Consider the following 15,386-nt stretch of genomic DNA (forward strand, 5'->3'; position numbering starts at 1 on the left):
GCAGCTCCAGCCTGGGGGTAGTTTTGCTCCATCCCAGTCTGATCCCAGTGGTACCTGGCACAGCCCTGCACTGCCTGGAGTCCTGCTGTGGGTGGACTCAAGGCACTCGGGGTCCCACATTGCATCCAGTTCAGTGACCTCCTCTAGTGCTGGCCGCAGCATCTGAGTTTAACCCCTCCTGGAGCAGCCCAAGAGTTCAGCATCTCAGTGGGAAACCTTCTGTCCCTGCTGGGCCTCGAACAAGGTGCCTTTCCCATCTAACTGACACATTTCACGATGTGGTTGAGGTGGCAGCATGGCCTAGTGGTTAGGACCATGGACTTCATCTGGAGAAACTGGGATTCTGTGCTGAGCTCAGCCACTGACCTACTGGGTGATTAACTCCCCTGCTTTGTGCCTCAGTTCCCCTCTTCACCTTTTGTCTATCTCTAGACTATAAACTGCTCAGGGCACGGACTGTCCCTGGCTGTGTTTTGCACAAAGCCCGGATCTCACATGGGGTCTGTGAGGGCGACTGTGATGCAAATACAAGTAATAAAAACAAATTCTAGTCATCAGATCTGTAACACCAGCCACTTGTAACCCCCCCTTCTCCAGTCTGAAGGCAGCACATTTCCAGAGGCCAGCCTGACATTGACTGCGTCCACCTCCCATTTGATTTCTTTTGTTACAGCCTGTCCCAGGCCAGGCAGGCTTTAGCCGGCTGTTGAGTCGCACGGGGCAAGGGAAGAGTCAGGCAAATTAGCCAGTGACTAAAACCCAGAATAATTCCCCAGCAGACAGGGCAGCAGCTCCCTACCTTGTACTCCTGGGCAGCCTCCGCTATGGACAGCGCCGTGTGCGTGCGGTGCTTCTGGGACCTGTCACACATCACGCAGATGGGGGCTTGATCCTTCTCACAGGACAGTTTCAGCACCTCCTGATGCTCCTCGCACAGCCCGTCCCCTCCTGCTTCCTTCACTGGCCGGAAGGGTCCCTGCTGCACAGGATCCCTGCACTGCAGGCAGGAGGCGGCTGGGCCGGGTCGCTCCCAGCACTGGCTGATGCAGGCCTGGCAGAAATTGAGCCCACACTCCAGAGTGACAGGGGCTGTGAAACCCTCCAGGCAGACAGAACAAGATGCTTCCTCCTGCAGGCTTAGTACAGGCTCACTGTGGCCAGGGCTCCTTCTGGTCTGGGGAACAGCATCAGTTTCAATTTCCTGAGCGCAGGCTCTACCTGCCTCCAGCAACAACCGGCTGTTCCCCTCCCTGGAGCTGACTCAGGCTGTTTCCTGGAAGGGGAAGAGCCAGCAGGAGACACCCCAGCCCTGGAGGCTTTGGTGAGAAACGTCCCACACTCTGGTTGTGGCCCTGACACCCGCCCTTGTGCTGGTGTGGAGGAGCCCTGGGGCATCACATGGACCCCAGAATCCACCAGGCTGGGCTGATCAGCTCCCAGACCTGTGTGTGTAAGCAGTGAGGATGAGGCTTGTGAAGAATTCATTGTGTTTGACTTGTGATGTTGACAGATAAAGTAACAGTTGATTATTTATGTGTATCTAGTTACATGCTCTCAGTTGCAGTTTTACCATGTTCAATTTTCACAGCAGTGGGAAATGCTAGGGGGAGGGGCAGGCAGTACTGGGCTCAGACAGTTACTATTCAGTGACAGACACTGAGATTCAAAGAGGAAAATCTTTATTATTAAACCACAAATTGTCAATGTGACTCTCAAAACAGACCAAGTGAAAGTCCTTCAAGGATAAGAAGTTCTCAAGCAGCCCGGCTCTTCCTGGGCCTGTGTGGAACTTTCAGTTCCTATGAAGGGAAAGATTTTCCCCTCGGTTTGCGAGTGGACAGTGAAATCGAGGTTCGCTGGCATCTGCTCCCTCCAGCCCAGTGACACCCAATTCTCAGGCCAAACACTTATCCCCGCTGGAATCCATGTTTCGGGGCCCGATCCTGACGTGCGCTCAGGCTGCTCGGCTCGTTCTAAAGGAGCCGCAGTGTCAAGGCGCTGCCGATGTTACTGACTTTACGGGTCCCGCACAGGAGCGGCCAGGCCGGGTCAGACAAAGGCCCCCCAGCCCCGTGCCCAGTGCGGGTGCCCCAGGGGGCGGGAACAGAACAGGGATCCCCAGTGACCCGCCCCCTGCGGCCCGCTCCCAGCGTCCTGCAAACAGAGCCCAGGGGCGGGGGGGGGGAGCTGCCTGCCCAGGGCGAGGACCCGCCCCCCCCCCGCAGGTGACACGTTCCGGGGCCCGGGCCCGGCCGAGTCCGCGCGCTCCCGCCCCAGGGGCCCGAGAGGCGGGTCCGTGTCTCGCGCCGGAGGGGGCAGGGGGCAGCGCGCAGGCGCGTCACTGGGCTCCGCGCTCTCATTGGTTGGTGGAGCCCCGGCCCCGCCCCCTTCCGAGTCCCTGCCCCGCCGGACAGCGGGGCCAGGAGAATCCCCGTCACCCGGGCGGGAGAGCAAGGGGCGGGGCAATGTACGTCACTGATGATGCGGCCACGGGGGCGGGCAATTGTGCGTCACTGGGGCGAGACAGCCCGGGGAACCCCTGTCAATCGGAGCGAGAGCAAGGGGCGGAGCAAGCAACGTCACAGTGGGGGGCGGGGTCCGTTGGGCTCCGGCTGGGGCCAGTGGCTGCCACGGGGCGTGCTGGGGGCGATGGAGGAGGCGGGGGGAGGGGCAGGGGTTGCGGGCGCTGCAGGGGGGGGGGCAGAGGGGGAGCGGGCGAGTCCGCGGTGGCTCCTCATCTGCAGCGCCCTTGGCCCCACCGCGGGGCTCTGGACCCTCCCCCCGGCGCAGCAGCTGGGTCGGGCCGCTCCGCTGTCCCGCGGGAGGCTCCCCCCGCAGAGCCGGTGCCCGCCCCAGGGGAGCTGCTCTCGGCACAGACACGCGGGGAGCGGCTGCCCCGGGGCCTGGAGAATCTCGCCCCGGCCTGGCTCCCACAGGCGGAAGCCACGTGGGGCCCCGCGGCGCTGGGGGCGTGGCCGGGCAGCTCGCGGGCTGAGCTAAACCCCGGGCGCTGGATTCCGAGCGGAGTCACTAGCCCGGTGCGCATGCGCGGTCTGAGCGCGCCCGCCCCATTCTACACCCCGCAGCCGGGATTTTAGTGCGTCCCCGCCCGTCACTCCCCGCCCTGCTTAGGCCCCGCCCCCTGCGCGGCGGCCGCAGTAACGTCACGCGGCGCGAGGTTGGAGCCGTTGTGAGGGGCCGTTGGCGCGGGGGAGCTGAGGGGGGGGGAGTCGGCGCCCCCATCCCTGCGGTCCCTCCGTCGGGCTCCCTGATTCTCCCGCCGGGCTCGGGGTGTCTGGGGGCGCGGGCCGGGGGCGCACAGAGGGGCTGGGAGGGGGCTGCAGAGTGTGCGGGGGGGGGGGGGATATTAACACGGGGGGCCCTGGTCTGAGGGGCGCAGAGACCGGGCGGGGGGTCTGGCTGGGGCAGGTGACTGAGGGGCCCGGGGGGGGGGGTCTGGCGGGGGGGGAGGGGAGTGAGAGAAGATTTGGGGGCTTTTTCAGTTTTTAATTGTGATTTTTTTTTTGTATCCTCAGTGCTGGTGCCTCATGGCCCCCGGACCTGCCCCCCCACTGCTGAGCTCAGGGAAGTGACCCGGCCCCGGTCCCCAGCCCAGCGGCAGCCATGGCTGCAGAGAGCCCCGTGGAAAGTGTCCGGGAGGAAGCGCCGCGTCCCGTCTGTCTGGAGGATTTCACAGCCCCTGTCGCTCTGGAGTGTGGGCACAATTCCTGCCAGGCCCCCCTCAGCCCTCAGGGCAGAGACACTGAGCAGCAGGGACCCTTCTGGCCCAAGTGGCAGCTGGCAAATGTGATGGAACTAGCCAAGCCGCTGAGTTTCCAGGCAGCACAGAGAGCAAGATGGGACGGGGTGTGCGGGGAGCACCAGGAGACTCTGAAGTGGTTCTGTGAAGAGGATCAAACTCCCATCTGTGTGGTGTCTGACAGATCTCAGGCTCACACGGTGGTGCTCATACAGGAAGGTGCCCAGGAGTACAAGGTACAGAGTTACTGTCCAATGTGTTTTAATTACAGCGTTATTTCACGAACAGTTACTGGGCACAGTTGTGACACAGTTCAGTAAAGCCTACAAGACATGCTGTAAAAAGTAAATGCTCTGGCTTTGTGGCAACTTACGTCAAGATACCCCATGTGGGAAAGGTTTCTCTGGGGCTGTGAATCCTGAAACCCAGCCCTCTCTGGGTGTTTGCACAAGGGAAGGTGTTAACAATCAGAAAGAGTGGCCTGTACCTCCTGTGATCTAAACCTATCAGTGAGCTGCCTTGGGACTGGAGAAGAAGAGGTTACAGGCTGTTATTGATCGGTGGAACAATCTGTCATTTGCCTTCTAGACCTGCAATGGCAGCTGAGACCTGCACAACATCCAGCAAGGGACAGTCCCTTCTCTGAGCAGGTCACAGTCCAGTTAGATAAACTGTGGGAAGTGAAGGTGGGGCAGCACCTAGTCGCTCATAGTCGCCAGGCACGTCAGGGATAGAGTTTAGCACCGTACCCTGTTAGACTTACACTACTCCCTGCCCCTCAGCATCACTGAACAGTGATAAAGTGTGGCCGTTTAGGAGGGAAAGATGCCTTGATAAAGCCCTAGATCCAGCAGGGAGTGAAGGTTTCTAATAGGGATTCCGAACTTCTGAGGTGCTCCATGAGGGGTTAAACTCCAATGCAGCTGCCTGCACTAGATGAGGTTGCTGAGCTGGATGCTGTATGGGGCCCCGAGCGCCTTCACGCCACCCATAGCAGGACTTCAGGAAGTTCAGGTCCATGCCAGACACAACTAGGAGTCAACTGGATTGTAGCAAGAGTTCAAACTGGTTAACTGAAGAGCTAATGCTTATCAGTGCTAGTTACTGGTTAAACTCCCCACTGCCCCAGCAGAGCCTGCTTCCCTCTGGCAGCTAACGTCAGTCTGCACCTGCTGGGAGTTCCCATTAGCCAGCAGTCCTTGTGGCCACCCCCGGCAGACCTCGCGAGAGATCCTCGGCCCAGGAGAGCCCATTTCTGCTACCAGCCTTTCCTGTCAGCAGGTTAAAAAAATCCTTTTACTGATAAAATTATAATCAGTTACATGATTAGTATTGTTAAGCATTTTTACCTCCCTATTCCCCACCTGCATCATTCTTTATAAAGGTGCCACCACTGATCCTTCCCTTACCCTCGTAGGTGTCCTGCTGCATCCTCAGTCTCTTCTTGTGTCTTTTTCTATGGACACAACCAAGTCCAGGGCTGAGTCCCTGCTGGACAGGGGCAGAGCTCCACAAAACTGGGACTCTCTTAAAGGCAAACAAATGGGCTCCCGAAATCTAATGGGGTTTGCCCTTGTGCTTATATCTGTTTCTTCAGGAAAAATTGGAGGCCCATCTGAAGACTCTGAGGGAAGAGAGAGAAAAGGTGCTGGGAAGGAAAGCAACAGCAGAAAGGAAATGCCAAGAGTATCTGGTAGGTGCCTGTGCTTTGAACTAGCAGGGACTGGCCGTGGGAGGGCTGTTAGCAGGCAGACTCCTGTTTTGGCCCTGGTGACGTTGGGCTTGTTTGTGTTTCTCCTGGATCATGAATTGCTGGCTGAGATCCATGTGTAGACAGGCCCTGAGCTTCCATGTCAGTGCATGAGTTAATGTCCAGTCTTTGTGGTTTTCCCAGACATCCTCCCCAAGTGAGCTGAATGTCCCTCTGAAGGGCTGTCTGATCACTTGGAGTATTAACATGTTTCCTCCTTTTTCCTTCCTGGTTATCTCTATCAGGCTGGTGCTGAGTCCTGCCTCATGCTGCTCAGGGTCTGAATTTCCAGAGCCCATGAATAATAAAAGTTACTGCCCATGACAGACATGGGAACATCCCTTTCAGAGGGACACAGGGCCCAAAGGAGATGCTGGGAGAGCCACCTCTGCCTACTAACCACAAAGTAGAGTCAAATGTCACACATTTTAGGGTTTTCCAAGAAAGTCTCCCTGCTGCGCACTCAGTTCTCCATGAAAGGGCCCTGGGCTCCATTCATGCCCTTGACCAGCCCTTTCCCTGCTTTCATACAGAAATGGATGCAAGCCGAGAGGCAGATGATTGTGGCTGAGTTTCAGCAGCTGCGGCAGTTCCTAGAGGAACAAGAGCGACTCCTGCTGGCCCAGCTGGAGAAGCTGGATGAGAAGATTGGGAGGCTCCAGACTGACACTGTCAGGAAACTCTCTGTGCAGATTTCCCGTCTCAGTGAGGGGATCAGTGAGCTGGAGGGGACGTGTCAGAAGCCAGCGAGTGAATTCGTGCAGGTGAGACTGAGGAAGAAACATCCCAGCTCCCCACACGGGGACGGGAGGCTCCTAAATCACAAGTGCTGAGGTCCAGCTGTCAGATCTGGGTGTAACTCCAGGGCAGGGGCTCTCTTCCCATGTTTGCAAAATCCCTTCCCTGAGGTCCTCTGTGTGTGTCCAGTGGGGCTGAGATTCTTTTCTGTGTCTTTTTTTTTTCTAGGACGTCAGAAGAACCCTGAGTAGGTACGTGGCTCTCACTCCCCTCACGCTGCACAGCACAGGGAAAGAGCTTGGAGCTGATGTTAGCACCACATCTCCATAGGGCTCTAAGAGGCAGATGTTAGATACGAATATCTCTGACTCATTGAATTCTGAGAGTCTCACCGTCGCACAGCAGACTCTGGGATTCCCTATTCAGGGATCAGTCTGACCTCAAGTGTTTCCTGGAGCTGTCACCTCCCTGGGGACTAGCTACCTCAGGACTGTGAGGTAGAACGTGGGCCTGTTGCTGCTGGGCACTGGGCACAGTCAGCCCAGGGCAGCAAGGACCAAGAGTCTGTCCCAACTGAGGGCTGTTTGGAGACCTGTGTGGAAGGAGCTGGGGAGGGAGGAGCTGGTGTCTCATTCTAGTCCCTAGTGGACAGATTCCTTCACCCCTTCACCTGGGAACCTCTTGTCTTTCAGTGTCTGGAGGCCAAGGAGTGAGTTGGCCATGAAGACTCAATTCCCCTTTTGTCCCCCAGCCAGTCTCCCCAGGCCAGAACTGAAGAACTGCTGCAGTGGGGCCTTTCAGGGGAAGGTTTCATGGCCATGGGATATGTTGTCCCTGCTCTTAGGCTTGGAGAATTGGAGGATTCTAACTCCAGGCCTGTTAGAGCTGAGACTCACTAGCCAGAACTTATCAGCAGTAAATGAAATACAATCACATTGAATTGTTTCTGTCCAGGTGTGAGATGGGGCAGTTCCAGCTGCCAGAGGAGATTTCCCCTGAACTGGAAGAACAAGTCAGAGGTTTCTCCCAGGAAACGATTGCTCTGTCGGAGACTCTGAGGCAGTTCAAAGGTAACTAGAAGGGATGGATGAAAGGAAAGTGGTTCAAGTATCTGAGACCATTGAATCTGGCCTCTGAAGCCAACCTTCCCCTGCCTCAATTCCCACGTGGAGAATGATGGCCCCATCACTCTGCTCTCCTTAGAGACACTGAGTGAACAGACCCAACTGATTGCAGATAAATCCAGGGATCTGCAAACTCTGAACCTCCCATTCAGAGACCAAAATGGCCAAAGTTACTGTGATGGCCATGTGTTCTGCCAGGTTATGATAAGAAGCAGTAAGTGAATGAGAAACCAAGTGGGAGGGGGTGAGGAGAGAAGAGTAAATCTCATTTACAGCGTCTCTCTCCTGGGACGGGTGTGAGGCTGCAGGGATGTTGGCTCCATAGCTGGGAGGTGCCCGAGTGAGAAAGGAAATGAAAGTTTAGACTTTCATATTAAATTCCTGAAACAATTCAATGTGATTGTCTCTGGTCTCTGATACAATTGAAATGCAGAGTTCAGCATGGGGACATGGTTATAAACAGGAGAGCCTGGAATCTCCCCTCTCTTATCCCTTCCCCCACCAGACACTCTGCCCTCTGCACTGGAGAGAGCAAGAGGAAAATCCCTGGGAACTCTCAGACAAGGTGAGTTTGCAGGTGGAGAGTCTTTAAATGATGAAAAAATTCCAGTGGAAACATCTTCATGGGGTTTTCATTAAAGTTACCAACAACGGCAACCATAGTGGACTCAGACCTAAATCACATACACTGATCAGTGAGGAGCCCCAGGGGCACTGTATGGGGGCCTGTGGATAGTTGGAAAAACACTAGTCTGGGTTTGTGATGCTAAAGGGGTGAAGCTAAAGCACACATAGGATGGCACCTTCAGGCTCAGATTTCACTGCTCAGTTTCAACATGGGGTTGGTTTCAAACAATAAATAGGGTGAAAGGCTGAGAGCTGCCAGGCTTCCACTATATCAGGTAGTTCAAGGCGAGAAACTGCTGGATTCCCAAGGGCTGTTAGTCTAGTGGAAGCATGGGCAAAATAAGAGTCCATGGGTCTGATCCACCCGACCAAGCCATTTGATCTAGCCCACAGATGCCACTCTCCATCTGCAAGCCACTCAGAAAAAAACTGTGAGCCTAGAGGGGAGGAGGAAAGGGTTCAGACATTGCTTCCACCCCCAGAGCAATCTTACTTGCTGGTTTCTGGCCAGAAACAAAGCACTGCGCCCCTTCCCCTCTGGGTCAAGTATTTACACACCCACATGGCCCTGCAGTCTGTGAGAGGGTCGAGCAGGCTCCCTGCCTGCCTGAGGTGCATGGCCTCTGCCCAGGAGTCACTCAGATAAGGCTCCTGTCCAGAGCTTGCCTCTGACACCCCAACCATCTCTCTTCCCCTCCTAATCTCTGCTCCCCACTACTGCCCCACACTCTGCATACCCAAACTCTGTCCTCCTGCTGCAGCTATAAATGCAAGAGCTCACTGTGGTCAGAAACCCACAGCCTCTTATTTGTCCACTCAACCACTTACTTTAAATATCTAACTTTAATTTAGATAATGAATAGTTGGCTAATCCAGTGTCCTAGATCACAGCCTGCCTCCTTCACCCAAACTCCCTCCTAGACCCCTCTGTCTTCCATCCCAAACCCTTGCCCCAAATTTCCTCTTCATCCCAGCATCCGTCCCAGACCCTGCATTTCCTGCATTAATGTCATGGAAGAGTGCAGCTCTCAGCCACTTTGCATTTGGCCTCCCATCAAAATGTATTACCCACGCTCTCGAGTGGATAAGGCTCAGTGAGAGCCAATAAGGGACAGCTGAAGCCAGACTATTTCAGGCTAGAAAAGAGGCACGAATGTTTGATAGGGAAGAAGATTTGCTGCTGAAACAAATGAGCAAAGAACTGGTGGATTCTCCATCTCTTGATGTCTTCAAATCACGGGGACTTTCTAGAAAATACACTTTGGGGAAATGGAGCCTTGTGCCTGGGGAAATGGACTGAGTGTAATGGCTTGTGCCACTCGGGGGGTCCGACTTCATGATTAAGGATATCTTCTGATCCCATGAATCTTAAGATCTCATCCTGCAAACACTCAGCGCACGTGTTTAATAAGTATCTGAATAGTGGTGGTAATTTCACTGACTCTGTTGTGAAAAGGCTTTATATCATCTTTGTCAGATGAGAGAGCAAAGTTTGTGCTGCAAATCCATGAATGAAGACTAAGGGTTTTAAATACAGCAGCCTGCATTTAGCCTATGTCCATGTTCAGGCAGATGAATATGTGGCTTATCAGAAACGCTGGGTGCTGAGAACTAAATCCCATTGTTGCAGATGCAGTAATGTAATTCAAGTCAGGTACAGAGAGAAATGAATGTGGATTTGGGATCTAACTCCTAATCATGGAATATCTAGACTAAAGCTTTTGCCCACAATGGCAGACTCTAGCACATGTGTCACCAGGGACAGAGTCTGGGTGGAATGGAAGTGTGGAAAGGATTAAAGCCCCTTCTGAAATGTCTCCAATTCCCCTTCTCCCCCTGCCAGGCTACAGAACATCCATGTCTGACTCCAGTTCAGCCCCTGGCCTGCAGAGCCAGGGACAGGAAATGACCGTGGCGGAGCCGGTGAGCTTCGAGGAGGTGGCTGTGTACTTCTCTGAGGAGGAATGGGCTCTGCTGGACCCGGGCCAAAGAGCCCTCTACAGGGATGTGATGCAGGAGAATTACGAGGCTGTGAGCTGGCTGGGTAAGGATTCCTGTCCCCTTGTGTAACAGAACCTGGGTGGGCTCTGGAGCAGCTGGGTTGGGTTTGGTTCAGGGTCCCTCATTGCCCGAACCCTCAGTATCAGCAGTATCTGCCCCAGTAATCCTGGCTGCTGTGTGAGAGGAGGTCCAGCGACATAATAGTGGTGCTGCTCTTCCCACAGCCAAGGTCTCATTGTGGTTCTCACCATCATGCCCATGTTGTGCCTTGGCCGGAGGTGTCAGTGGAAGGGCCCAGGCAGGAACGGCAGGTACCTGCAGCTGCTCTTAGGGTGCGTCTAAACTACAGGGTAGGGGGTGAGTTATTATGCAAGGGGCTCTGAACCTGTCTGACCAGTTACCTCCCAGGGAGTGGAACAAAGGAAGGAGGGCGAAGTCAGCCCTGGCGGCGGGGCAGGGCTGGAGGAGAGTCAAGTAGTTTCTGTTGGGGATGATGGAGGCAGCCTAGGGAAGGGGCTGGAATTTAGGGGCCCAATCTCCCCCATCTCTAGGGGGGCTGAGGCATCCTAGGCCTGCCCTGTAACCCGATTACATCTATGCTGTACTGTATCCTGGAGACGCAATATACTCCCTCTATTCTACTGGCTGGTGGAGTCTGTTTGTGCCACTAAGGGGGGGCAGCAGTCGGGGAAACCCCGATGCGTCGTAACAGCCGCAATTGTTTAAATCGCGGCTTCAATTCCCTTGGCCGATCAGCCTCATCTACATGGCTCCATCGACGGAGTCATGTAGTTTACACACACCCTTAGGCTACGTCTAGACTGGCATGTTTTTCCAGAAATGCTTTTAACGGAAAAGATTTCCGTTAAAAGCATTTTCGGAAAAGTGTCTAGATTGGCACGGATGCTTTTCGGCAAAACCACTTTGTGCGGAAAAGCGTCCATGGCCAATCTAGACGCGCTTTTGCGCAAAAAAGCCCCGATTGCCATTTTCGCGATCGGGGCTTTTTTGCGCAAAACAAAACTCAGCTGTCTACCTTGACCCTTTTGTGCAAAAGGGACTTTTGCCCGAACGGGAGCAGCATAGTATTTCCGCAAAAAGCACTGATTTCTTACAGTAGGAAGTCAGTGCTTTTGCAGAAATTCAAGCGGCCAGTGTAGACAGCTGGCTAGTTTTTCTGGAAAAGTGGCTGATTTTCTGGAAAAACTGGCCAATCTAGACACAGCCTCTGTGGCTGCAGGACCCCTTGTGCTGAGCCCCTGGAAGGAAGGCGCCAACTCAGAGTCCTTCCCTGCCTCTGGTAGATTCTCTGCAAGCCAGAGGGGCACCAAATGACAGGCCCGACTGGCCACAAAAGGAGGGTTGGTGCTGCTGGCAGAGTCAAACCAAGGCTGCAGAAGGAGCTGAACAGCAGGAGCATCTAGGAGCAGCAGAGAAGCAGCCCAGCCTGTCTCTACCTTGGCTGGCCACAGGAACAGGCCGGCACTGCCCTGGCTGTCTGCAGGGCTGACAGCTGTTGTGGGCACCCAGGCACAGTCAGTCAGGATCAGGAATATGGAGCATAGGCAGGGCCTGAAGTGGCCAACCAAGGATTCATTCTCCTGATCAGACAATTCCCCAGCCTCCTTCTGGCTCAAGTAGAGCATCTGAGCCCAAGAGCAGGACAAGTCCAGCCCCAAGCTAAGAGCTCTGTGGGCAGAGCCCACAGGGCTCTAGAGCTCTGCTGGATCCTTTCCCTCCCAGCCCTAGTGACCTCATGTGGCAGCTCAAATCTGAGTCCTGGCTAGAGGTGTCTGTCATTCCTGAAAGCCCTAGAGCTCTCCCCTTATGAGCAGTGTGTTCCTCTCCTGCCCAAGTATGCAATAGGCCCTAAAGGAGACTGAGTTGTATCCTGGAGCGTGCAGCAGAGCGCCCAGTTCCCCATGGGAGTCTGCTGGGTTATTCCCAATATGGTGGTAGGGTAGGGGGAGGATGGAATTAGTATGTCCTGGGATCTTGTACCAGCCAGAGACCAGTCTCTGGAAGGTGGGGAAGGAGCCTGTCTGGGTAGGAGACTCAGATCCTGGCTTTGGAAGCAGGAATGGCACAGACCTTAATGAACAAGATCAGCACTTGGTTAATTGCTCCCGAAATAGGATTTCCAGTCTCCAAAGCTCATGTGCTCTCCTGGGTGGAGCGAAGGGAAGAGCTGCAGATCCCGGATCTCCAAGGCTGTGAGGAAGGGGAAATCATCAGTGACACCCACACAGGTGAGATCAGCTAAACTGACTCAAACCAATTTCTGTGTTCTCATGATGTTGATTGTGTGTTTTCATCAAGTCTGACTGGCCCTTCAGCCTGTCTCAACTCCAGTCTGAGAGAGCTGGGTGGGGAAAGAGTTATGGGGGAGCAGGATGAAATCAGCTCATGATTATTGAATCTTTCCAGCCATTCTTTGGGTTTGTCCCCCATTTTCTGTTCACCATTCAGAATTTTTCTTTTAGCTCAGCACAGGGAATGACTCCTGTGTGGTTTCTCTCTCCCTCCCAGCAGGTGATGGGATGCTGAATGAGAACAGTGAGAGGAGTCCTCAGGAGGAAGGACCTGAGCAAATGGCTCCATGTGGGGTATTAGTGGAAAGATCTGAAGGGCATGTTTCTCAGAGTCCTGAGCAAGGAGAGACTTGTGAGAGTCAGCGTAGTCTACAAAGGCAGCAGGGAAACCATCCAGGAGCAGGACAGGATAAATCCAGTCAGAGGATCAGAAGGTTGAAAACAAACACAGAAACTGTTCAAAAGAAAATCCCCCATCAACATTCACCTTGTGCTTGCAGTGACAGTGCAACTCCTATTAAACATGAAAGAGCCCAAACAGGAGAGAAACCCTTCAGCTGCTCTGACTGTGGGAAAAGCTTCAGTCACAGGTCAGGCCTTTCTAGACATAGGAGAGCTCACACAGGAGAGAAACCCTTCAGCTGCTCTGACTGTGGGAAAAGATTCAATGACCTCTCACAGCTTGTTATCCATAGGAGAGCCCACACGGGGGAGAGACCCTTCAGCTGCTCTGACTGTGGGAAAAGCTTCAGTCAGACCTCAACCCTTGTTATCCACAGGAGAGCCCACACAGGAGAGAGACCCTTCAGCTGCTCTGACTGTGGGAAAAGCTTCAGTGGGAGGTCACACCTTGTTATCCATAGGAGATCCCACACGGGAGAGAAACCCTTCAGTTGCTCTGACTGTGGGAAAAGATTCAGTGACCGGTCACAGCTTGTTATCCATAGGAGAGTTCACACGGGAGAGAAACCCTTCAGCTGCTCTGACTGTGGGAAAAGCTTCAGTCAGACCTCAACCCTTGTTATCCACAGGAGAGCCCACACAGGAGAGAAACCCTTCAGCTGCTCTGACTGTGGGAAAAGCTTCAGTCGGAGGTCAAACCTTGTTATCCATAGGAGAGCCCACACAGGAGAGAAACCCTTCAGCTGCTCTGACTGTGGGAAAAGCTTCAGTCGGCGGTCACACCTTGTTAGACATAGGAAAACCCATACTGAAGAAGCTATTCACCTGCTCTCACTGTAGGAAATGCTGCAGTCAGAGGTCACACCTTGTTATCCGTGAGAACTCTCACAGGAGAGAAATCCTTTAACTGCTCTGACTTTGGGAAATGCTATGAGAGTTCAAGCCTTGTTGCATATAGTTGAACCCACACAGGTGAGAGACCCTATAGTGGGGGTGAGCAAAATGTTCTCTGTTGGCAGAATCCAGCCTTCCTAAGACTTTGATCCTGTCCACAAGGCAGTGCCAGGCCCCACCTCCAAATGAAGATGTACTGAGGGGGAAGGAGCTTAGCCCCAGCCCCTCTTCATGCTTTGTAGCCACTAGAGAGGAGGCAGCGCTAGGCTGAGTCTTTGCCACCCAACCTGAGGCCGGCAGTAGAGGCACTGCTGCCACTGCACTGCTGGCCTCCAGGGCCACATGGCCATGTCAGGGGTGCCTCTGGGGCTGTTCCTGGGCTGCATGGCTGCAGCAGCAACACCTCCAGTCCTGGACTGAATGGGAGCAGTAGTGGTATCTCTGGTGTCCGGTGTCTGGTCCTAGTCTGTGTGGCTGCTGCTGCAGCAGTAGAGCCTCCCTCTGGGGTGACGAGGACAGTGTGGCTGGAGATGTTGCTGCAAGGGGTCCCAAAGCCAGGTAATATTTGCTGTCCTTCCCAGACACTCCCTCCCAATATCCTCAATTCCCTTTTTCCCGGCAGCCAGCACCCCCAGCTTGCACTGACACCCTCCTTTTTTCTTGCACCCTGTCTCCTGACCAGACACTGCACCTTCCCCCAGGCCAGACACCTGCCTGCTTCTGCATCCTAGATCCTTCTTCAAGACCCCAACCCTTTCTTGAGGCCCCTGTCACGTTATTGGATTTTAAGGTGAACATACTCACCTTAAGATCATTGCTGTACTCACGGGAAACTGTTTGCCCCAAATTTTGTACAGATTGGGTCATGCGAGGTGTCAAATGATAGCTGATGTTGTGCTGATTCTATGTGTGGTATTCATGTACTTGTTTGGAGTTTGCATGGGAAGTTAAGACTATGGGCTCTGCTGATGCTGCGTATAGACTGCCTGTCATGAGGAAGGAATGTGCAATGAGTTACTATGCTAATCTGTATGGCTCCAAGGACAATGGTTCTCAGGGTGGCCAATACACAGCTGAGGAATGCGTGTGGAAAGCTGCAAAGCAGCCAGGGCACAATGGCTGCTGGCATATGAAACAGGTCACTTGACCATGTAACTAGCTCCAGCTTGGGAGACACCAGAAATGAATATCAAATGCCCTGAGGGGGCTCCATCTGCCTTGCTAAGTACAGAGACACGGGAAGGATTTCTGACCCATCCTGATATACAATGTATGCCAAAGACTTTTATGCTAGCAGTTTGTAACATCTCTGCTAAGATCCTGCATCAATAACTTGCTGATTGATGTATACAATGTATTCTCCTTAATAGCCTTACTCTCAACCTTTTCTTTCTTTTAGAATCGAAAGGTTTATTAATAAAGGATTGGTCCACTGTGATCTTGTGGGTAAGATGGAAAGTATAAATTGACCAGGGATTCATGCCTGGTTCTTTGGAACCAGGTGGATCTGTTCTGGGTTGGAGAGATTGGGCTGTATAACCCCTCACCTGTGTGTAAGCCCAGGGCTGAGTGTGGCACAGGAAGAGCTGGGGTATCTGAGGGATTTTGCTCATGAGGCTTCCTGCAGGCTGGATTGGCAGCTGAAGTACTCAGTGTAACTGGTTTGTGGCCTGTTTTGGAAAGGTCTCCAGTCAAGGGCTGTCAGCAATTTCCCCTGAGTGGATTCCCTCAGCGGTGCTCAGGCCTGGCCTGGCCCGGCCAATCACAGCCCTGCCCTC

General features: G+C 53.9%; 1 pseudogene across 1 annotated transcript; it reads left to right on the forward strand.

The window, feature by feature from the left end:
* The first annotated feature begins 3,434 nt into the window (after window positions 1–3,434).
* On the forward strand, window positions 3,435–15,046 carry LOC112545380 (uncharacterized; annotated as a pseudogene). Its single transcript, XR_016347856.1, has 9 exons — window positions 3,435–3,996; window positions 5,358–5,453; window positions 6,044–6,274; window positions 6,477–6,499; window positions 7,203–7,318; window positions 7,878–7,937; window positions 9,843–10,043; window positions 12,136–12,249; window positions 12,530–15,046. The product of XR_016347856.1 is annotated as an uncharacterized LOC112545380 (transcript).
* The last annotated feature ends 340 nt before the right edge of the window (window positions 15,047–15,386 follow it).

The sequence above is a fragment of the Pelodiscus sinensis genome, chromosome 25 (genome assembly GCF_052426305.1).
Source record: "Pelodiscus sinensis isolate ZL-2025 chromosome 25, ASM5242630v1, whole genome shotgun sequence".
In the NCBI taxonomy this organism is placed as follows: domain Eukaryota; kingdom Metazoa; phylum Chordata; order Testudines; family Trionychidae; genus Pelodiscus; species Pelodiscus sinensis.